This window comes from Apium graveolens, chromosome 6 (genome assembly GCF_009905375.1).
Source record: "Apium graveolens cultivar Ventura chromosome 6, ASM990537v1, whole genome shotgun sequence".
NCBI classification, from domain to species: domain Eukaryota; kingdom Viridiplantae; phylum Streptophyta; class Magnoliopsida; order Apiales; family Apiaceae; genus Apium; species Apium graveolens.
In genome coordinates this window covers 112963823-112973459 of record NC_133652.1, presented here as the reverse complement: position 1 = coordinate 112973459, position 9637 = coordinate 112963823, and the positions used below count along the sequence as shown (strand labels likewise).

Below are 9637 nucleotides of genomic sequence, written 5' to 3'. Positions count from 1 at the left end.
TGTACTAGCAAGACAATCTGATTGAACTACAATGACTTTCGGTATGACAATCAGTTGAACTAGCAAGACAATCTCCTTCCCAGTAGAACTTTCGGTATGACTATTGAAATGACTTGGCATGACAATCGATATGACAATCCAGATTGTCATGCTAGTTCATTTTCAATTGTCTTGCTGATTTAAGATTGTTTTTAATCCAATTAAACTTCTGAAAATTCTTAATATTAATTCTGAATTAATTAATCAATTAATTCAATTAATCAATAAATTAATCTTTGCAGATATAATTTATTTTCTTAATTAAATTATATGACTTAATTAATTAATAGAGAATTAATACTAATCTTGAGCAGCAACCATTCTTCTGAAAATCTTCTGATAATCATAGTCAATTATGAATCAATTCAACCACTTCACTATTGACACTCGATGTACTGTCTAGTTCATGAGTGACTAACTTCTGTGACGTTTCTTCATGTCTTAACTTTGATAATTGATTTTCTTCAGATTAAATCCTTGTAATTCTTTGATACCCTGACGAGATCTCTGTCACTTGATTAAATCCACAACCTTGATTTATATCACTGAGGCTTGATCAATTTCTTGAACTTCTTCCAGTGAATTAATTCCTCAAGTCTGTAGATGAACCTTGTTTCTGAATCCTTTGACAGATATTACTTTGCGAGATCTCTTTAACGGTAGATCCACTATTTACTTATTACATTCTTATTTGAGTTGAGTTAAATCCTCGAATGAACAAATAGGCTATGACATATGCCTTACACCCTTTCTGTAATTCTTGTTACATTGTTAAGGGACTAACAATTGGTATCAGAGCAAGCTCTTGAAGAATAAAGAGTTTAAAGATCAAAACAATACAGCAAGATGAACAAGAAGGATGTTGGAGTCAAGATTCCTTTTCTGGATAAAGATAATTACCATCATTGGAAGGTAAAGATGCATCTTCATTTGCTTTCTCAAGATGAGGCCTATGTGGACTGCATAGAAAGAGGCCCTCATGTTCCAATGAGAGCTGCAACTGGAAATGAGCCATTTGTCCCCAAGTCAAGGCATGAATGGTCTGATCCTGATATTGAACAAGTCAGGAAGGATAAAAAGGCCATGAATATCCTGTTTAATAGAGTTGATGGTGATATGTTTGACAACATTATCAACTGCAAAACTGTCAAGGATGTTTGGGATACAATCCAGATCATCTGTGATGACACTGAGCAAGTTAGAGAAAATAAGATGCAGCTACTGATTCAGCAATATGAGCATTTTCATAATGAAGAAAGTGAGTCTCTCACTGAAATTTTTAGTAGGTTTCAAAAACTGCTAAATGCTCTAAAGTTGCATGGAAGGGTCTATCAGACAAAAGACTCCAATCTGAAATTCCTTAGATCTCTTCCAAAGGAATGGAAACCAATGACAGTCTCATTAAGAAACTCACAAGATTATAAGGAGTTTACTTTGGAGAGACTGTATGGCATCCTGAAAACTTATGAGCTTGAAATAGAGCAAGATGAGAGGATGGAGAGAGGAAAGAAGAAAGGAGGGTCTATTGCACTAGTTGCTGAGTTAGAGAAAGAGAAGGAGATGAAGATGGAAGTTGTTGAGTCAACTTCAAGGGTCTGTGAAAGCAAGGGCAAGGGGCTTGCAATATAAAGTGAAGATTCTTTGAGCTAAGATGACATGGAAGACAGTGATGAACATTTAGCATTTCTTTCCAGAAGATTTGCCAAGCTCAAGTTCAAAAAGAACTTTGGAGCAGCCAAGCCAAATAGAAATATGGTGGATAAATCAAAATTCAAATGTTTCAAATGTGGCTTGGCAGGGCACTTTGCCAGTGAGTGTAGGAAGTCAGATTCCAGTAAGAAAAAGTTTGAGCCTGTGGATGATAAGCAAAAATACTTTGAGCTGCTCAAACAAAAGGAAAGGGCTTTCATTACACAAGAAAATGACTGGGCAGCAGATGGTCTGGATGAAGATGAAGATGTTAGCTATGTCAATCTAGCCCTAGTGGTCAAGTCTGATGAAACAGAAACAAGTTCTTCAAGTAATTAGGTAATTACTACAAACCTTGCACATTTATCTAAAGCTGAGTGTAATGATGCTATAAATGACTTGTCTACAGAGTTATATCATTTGCGTGTTACACTTAAGTCTCTTACTAAAGAAAATGCTAAAATCAAAGAAAACAATTTGTTTTTGAGTGAGAGAAATAATGTGCTAGAGTCTCAGTTCATTGATTTTGAAAAAGTAAAAATTGATTTTAAGATTGCCAAGAAGGAATTAACTGTCCTTGAAGAAAGAAGAAATTTTGAAGAAGCAGCTCGAGCGTGAACATGAGGTGATTAAGGCATGGAAAACATCTAGAGATGTCCATGCTCAAATCACCAAAGTTCAAGGAATCGAGTCCTTCTGTGATGCAGCCTGGAAAAAGAACAAGGAGAAACTAGAACCAAATTTGCTGGATGGAGTGCTAACAGATGTAGACTCGACAAATGATGAGGATCATCCGTCAGATAACAAAAAGGGTTATCCGTCGACTGATGAAAATCCTCATCCGTCGGCTGTACGCAAGCCTATCATTAAATCCAAACTTGTTAAGTTGAATGAAAAGTATGGATCTGTTTCCAAGAACTTATTTCAGGAGTATCGAGTCAAGTTAAGAAAGGGAAAAAGGCTAATGTTGGTCACATGACTGTCAAACAGTTAAGTAACAGACTTGAAAAGATTGAGGTGAAAACAGAGGCTAAAAAGAAAAATAATAGAAATGGTAAAGTAGGGATTAACAAGCATAATAACTACACACCTGATAAATATGCTCCTAGAAAAATCTGTGTCAAGTGTGGTAGTGTAAATCATTTGTCTGTTAATTGCAAATCTGCCATGCCTACTTCCATGTATGTGCCACCTCACTTTCCTAACATGAATGCCATGCCTCTCATGCATATGAATGCTATGTCTACACAGAATATGAATGCATAATTTGCTAATATGCCATTTGCACCTAATCATTATTATGCTGCATTTAGTATGCCACAAATGCCATTTAGCATGCCTTACTGGAATAACATGTTCACTAATAGCATGCCATTCCCTGTTGATTATAATATGCATGATAATTCTGTTACAATGAATGGTTTCAAAGGCCCAACTCAAATGACCAAGGATGAATCTGATATCCCCAAGTCAAATGATAAAGCCTAAGAAACAGAAAAAGAAAGCTAACAAGGCAGGACCCAAGGAAACTTGGGTACCAAAATCAACTTGATTTGATTTTGATGTGTGCAGGGAAACAGAAAGAATCTTTGGTACTTGGATAGTGGCTGGTCAAGACACATGACTAGACCTGGCAAATCATTCAGGTCGTGTCGTTTCATATCGTGTAATGTCATATTTCATGTACTTTACGAGTAAACATGAAAACGACATGAAATTAAAACAGGTACCTGAAACTGATACACGAACACGACACGAGATTTAAACGACCTGACACGACACGATCTGGTGTATACGAATTTTTTCGTGTACCATTTATGTACACGAAATGAAATGAACTGTTTGGACATGAATGGAAACGAACTGTTACACGAAATTGTAAATGTTCATATTACATTTTTAAATTCAAAGTTAAGTCCAACAAAATTACAAACATAATTAAAAAAAATAATGTTCTTCATTCTTCAAAAGTCACAACCATATGCTGGATTAAGACAATTCTTTATCTTCACCATTTGCACCTTTTTCAAGATCTGCATGAACTCTAATCTCAATAACCCAAACTGCATTTCACATATTAAAAAAAGTCAATACCACAAATATCTAAAAACTAGACAAACTACAAATTAGAAACTCAGAAGTAGGCTGGTGTATCTTAACAGATATAATCTCAAATTTTACCTCCGACTTTGCAATCACATATATAATCTGGGATTTAACAAGTCATGAATGCCTCTGCCTTTTGTTTTTTATTTTTGAAACTGGAAACTTAACCAAGAAAAGAAACTGAGCAAAAACTAAACTCTACATAATTAAGCTTATACCTCAAACGTCATTATCAGCATCAGCATTAATATCAAGCTTCATGACATCTTGTGTGAGCTCTTTCAGCGGATAATTATGATAAACTGTAAACCAAGAAACATCACAGCATTATAAAGTTTTCACTTCTAAAGAAAAATGTCCAAATCAAAGCACTAATTCAATTATTTTATCACCTTCTTGCTCATTGAACCTCCAGTCACGAGTACAAATTAAACTTTACACAATGTTATGTGCCAAACAACTCCGATATTGATCTAAGACCCTTCTTCCTATGCTAAAAGCCGACTCTAACGCGACGGTTGAAATTGGGATTGTCAATACGTCTCGAGCCATAACCGCAAGGTTAGGGAATCTAAATTGATTTGTGCTCCAATAATCCAGGACATCAATCTCTAGTGCTCTATTTAATCGCTTCTCTTCCAAATACCTATCCAATTTATTTTTTTTTCTATGGTTGTCCCATGATCACAGTCCAAGGCATCAAATTCCTTCAACAATATCATAAATTCAGAATACAAGTAATTTAACATGAGCAGAAAATGTAAGTTCATAAATCAGGGCAAAAATTAAAACTAGGCAGATTATGTAATTGACTAGGAAATAAACAAGATGGTACTTTCATCACATCAATTCCCTGATTCTGAAGTGAAGTTCCGGGCTGACTTCCACATACAACAGTGTAGGTCGGTATGGTATCCTTGTACAGATCAAATAAAGCATACAAGGTATCATAAATTTTTGAAATCTGATGACACTCATCCCCATAAAGCATCTTATAGCAGAACTCCACAAATTGTGTCTTATATCGAGGATCGAACACGACGGCAATGGCAAGTATCAAGCTATAATCCGACCAATACTTGTCAAACTTTGGCTGCATTTTAATAGCCATAGATCTTGCAACATAATTTATGTCTTCCACAGCCTTGTTTAATGTATGTTGCACTAGAAAGACATTTGGAAAATACAAGTTGGCTGTGGGGTATTTTGTGCCCGAAAATAACCGAATAACATTGTAAAAAACACCAAGAAATTTACAAATACCCTCTACTTTATCACATTCATCCTCCTCCATACCATGTTTATAGTTAGAGTCACTTAATTGCAAATGAACAAAGGCTCTACGATAGTAAAGTGCACTATCAAGCATAAGGTAAGTCGAACTCCATCTTGTAGGTACATCTTGGCGCATTCCTTTCCTTTTTTCTAAAGCCACATGTTCTATACATTCCTTAAACTTTTCCTTTCTACCTTGTGACCCTTTAATATACTTGATCGACTCCCTAATCTTAACAACAGAAGCATCTATATCTTTCAGACCCTCTTGCACAATCAAATTAAGGATATGCGCACAACATCTAATATGAAAAAACTCCCCTTTATTAACCAAAGCATTCCTCAAATTCAGTTGTGTTTTCAAAATACCAACAAATATATAATTACTAGATGCATTATCCAAAGTTATACTAAACAACTTATACTCAAGGTTCCATTCACATAACAACTTGTATATTTTATCAGAAATTGTAATCCCGGTGTGTGGTGATGGCATGTATGAAAAGTTCAACAACTTTTAATGCAAAACCCAATCATCGGTTATAAAGTGAGCGGTAAGAGTGATATATCCATCAGTTGCTACGGAGGTCCATAAATATGAGGTTAAGCATACTCTACTACTAACATTTTTGAACATGTTAAACAACTTTCTTTTTTCAGTTCTGTAACTGAGCAAAATATCACTTCTTAAAGTGTTCCTACTAACTAATATAACTTTTGGATGTGCATATTTAAAAGCTTCTCTAATGCCCTGATATTCAACAAATTGAAGAGGCAAATTGTGTCTTACCACCACATCCGTAATCATATCTCTAAAAATTGCGGGATCAAATTTCGTATTTTGCATCGTCATTGATCCTTGGCTGCTGGAAATAATCATCTGCCTTACATCTCTTGATCTTGTACAAGTCTTTTGATGCTTGAGCATGTTTCCAGTCCTAAATGATGAATTATAAGGTAACGAATAACCACATTTTTTACACTTCGATATATCTCCCTCACCATCTACACCCTTGATGTAATCGAACGTATCCCAGCCCTTCGACCACTTCCTTTTGCTACCCTTTGGCTGTTTCTCCCTTGACTGTTTCTCTTGTTGGACAGAACCCTCTCCCTCGGTGTTTCCACTTCCAGGCATCGTGTTTCCATTTGCGTTCTCCTCCATATCTGCCTCATCATCGCTTAATGATTCATATATCTGAAGTAAATAATCAAATAGAGAAAGTAAGTAATCACATCTAATGAAATGGAAAGTACACAAAGAATATAGGAATTAAATAAAGTAAAGAATATAATCGAACATCAAGATTCAAAAAAAAATGAATGAAACATTGAATCTAAAATTGAATCGAATTCTTAATCGATATGATTATAAATGAAGAAGAATCAACATATTACCGGAATATCTGGGTATTCATCAGCCATTTGTAATCGATTTGTTGAGACTTGAGAGGTTGATAGAACCCTAATCCTAAAGTTGAATTAGGAAGAATAAGAGTTGGGAACCCTATGTATTAAATTTTTTATCTGACCCGTGTTGGTACTTGGTACTTGGTACTAAAATAATATATTTATTCATTAATTTGTTAAAGTGTACTCTAGTGTTGTCACTCTGTTTGGTACATATATTGTAAATTGATTAAGAATTTAAGATATAAATATATATAAATATTTTTTTAATTATTTTTATATTTATTTATGTCGTATACTTCGTGTCGTGTCGTGTACTCGAAGGGTAAATCCAAAATATACACTAAATCTCGACCGTGTACTTTCGTGTTCGTGTATTTTCGTGTCGTGTACTAAAATGGCAAACACAAACACTAAATTTTCATGTCGTTTCGTGTCGTGTTAGTCGTGTCCAAAATTGACGGGTCTACACATTACTGGTGATTCTACCCTGCTCACAGAGTTCAAGGAGAGAGCTGACCTAAGTATTACTTTTGGATATGAAAGCAAGGGTTATACTGTGGGATATGGCTTGATTTCAAAGGACAATGTCATCATTGAGGAAGTTGCCTTAGTGGATGGTCTCAAACACAACTTGTTGAGTATCAGCCAGCTTTGTGATAAAGGCAACTCTGTAACCTTCAACTCAGAAGCCTGTGTTGTGACTAACAAAAGAAGCAACAAAGTGGTTCTCACTGGGGTAAGAAAAGGAAATGTGTACCTAGCTGATTTCAACTCATCTAATGCAGAATCTGTTACTTGTCTTCTCAGTAAAGCAAGTCAGGATGAAAGTTGGCTATGGCACAAGAAGCTATCCCATTTAAACTTCAAGACCATGAATGAGCTAGTAGAGAAAGAACTTGTTAGAGGCATTCCTCTAGTGGAGTTTTCTAAGGATGGACTGTATGATGCCTGCCAAAAAGGGAAGCAGATTAAAGCATCATTCAGGAAGAAACTTGATTCAACAATTGAAGAACCTTTGCAACTGCTACACATGGATTTGTTTGGACCAGTCAATGTGTTGTCCATCTCAAGGAAAAGATTTTGTCTAGTAATTGTAGATGATTTCTCAAAGTTCTCTTGGATATATTTCCTAAAGTCTAAAGATGAGGCTAGTGAAATTATCATCAATCACATAAGGCAAGTCAATAATCATCCTGATTTCAAGGTTAGAAGAATCAAGAGTGACAATGGAACTGAGTTCAAGAATTCTGTCATGAGAGCATTTTGTGAGGAAAATGGGATTCTGCATGAGTTTTTAGCAGCAAGAACTCCACAACAGAATGGAGTAGTGGAAAGGAAGAACAGATCACTTATTGAAGCTGCAAGGACAATGCTTGAAGAATCTAAACTGCCAACATATTTCTGGGCTGAAGCTGTAAATACTACATGCTACACTCAGAATATTTCCCTGGTTAATCAAGCAAGATGCATGACTCCCTATCAATTGTTCAAGAACAAGAAGCCAACTCTAAATTTTATTCATGTCTTTGGTTGTAAATGCTACATTCTGAGAAATCAAACTGATCAAAATGGGAAGTTTGATGCTAAAGCAGATAAAGGAATTTTTTTTGGATATGCTGTTGGTAAAGCATATAGAGTCTACAATCTAAGAACCAACATTGTTGTGGAATCAATACATGTTGTGTTTGATGATAAAAAGATTGAAGGACTTCAAGATGGAGATTACCATGAGATCCTCAAATTCGACAATGTGGAGATGGTTAGTGATGACAGTGATAATGAGAGTGATCAAGAAACAGTATCAAAGGATAATGCAAAAAAATCTACTACTAATGAAGCACAAAACTCAACATCTGTCGAGTTGCATAATGATTCATCCGTCGGGAGACAATCTGCGTTATCCGTCGGGAGACAACCAGCTTCATCGGTCGGTTCTCAAAATTCACCATCTGTCGGGTTATCAAAAGGAGCAAGAAGTCTGGATAGATCACCTATAGAAAGTTCCCCTTTCTCAAATTAAAGATCCATAAACTCAAGGGGAGTTTCTAACAATCAAAACTCAATCACACATCAAGGCAACAATGAGGCCTCTTCATCTAGAGCTAATCTACCTCAACAAAGAAAATGGACAAAAGATCACCCCTTTGAGCTCATAATTGGTGATGTCTATACAGCAGCTTTCTTTCCAAGGAAGAACCAAAGAAGGTAGAAGAAGTTGTTGGATCCTGATTGGATTTTAGCTATGCAGGAGGAGCTAAACCAATTTGAAAGGAATAATGTATAGAAGCTGGTGCCCAAGCCTAAAGGAAAGAATCCAATAGACACCAAATGGGTATTCAAAATCAAGATGGATGAAAATGACATAGTAGTCAGGAACAAAGCTAGATTGGTTGCTAAGGGCTATTGTCAACAAGAAGAAATAGATTTTGATGAAACATTTGCTCCTGTTGCAAGACTTGAAGCCATCAGAATCTTCTTAGCCTATGCAGCCCATTCCAATTTCAAGGTCTATCAAATGAATGTCAAAAGTACCTTTCTGAATGGAGATTTGGAGGAGGAAGTCTATGTCAGTCAACCTCCTGGTTTTGAAGATCCAAATTTTCCAGAACATGTCTATTATCTTTTGAAAGCACTTTATGGATTGAAGCAAGCACCTAGAGCCTTGTATGACACTTTATCAAAGTTCCTGTTATGGATAAAAAACTAATATATATAATTGTTGTATTTATTACTAAGGTACGTGAGCTCAAGGCCTTTAATGGCTGCTCTCGTGTTTCGTGACTCAACTCTGCCTTTACGAGATGCCTACGTATCTCTGTGAATTAGAGAATCAAGCCAAAAAATGGGGTGAGACCCCTTATATAGATGTTGGAAGTCCTTAAATTGGACTTGGTATAGGAGACTTGGTGGGCAAGTCTCATAATTAGAATGGACTTTGGAGTCTTAGATAGTAGGAAACTGATTCTTTATCCTTTTAGGTCCCCTTGAGGCCAATCTACAAGGATTTATATCCCCACTAGGATTTATCTTAATAGTTGTTTTTCTCCCTTATTTATTAATGATGAATTTAATAAATAATCAGGGTTTTTGGGCCTTCTTTGTCTCATCAGGCCTG

General features: G+C 35.8%; 1 pseudogene; it reads right to left on the bottom strand.

The window, feature by feature from the left end:
• Window positions 1-4055: 4055 nt before the first annotated feature.
• Window positions 4056-6560, bottom strand: LOC141667540 (zinc finger BED domain-containing protein RICESLEEPER 2-like; annotated as a pseudogene).
• Window positions 6561-9637: the final 3077 nt, after the last annotated feature.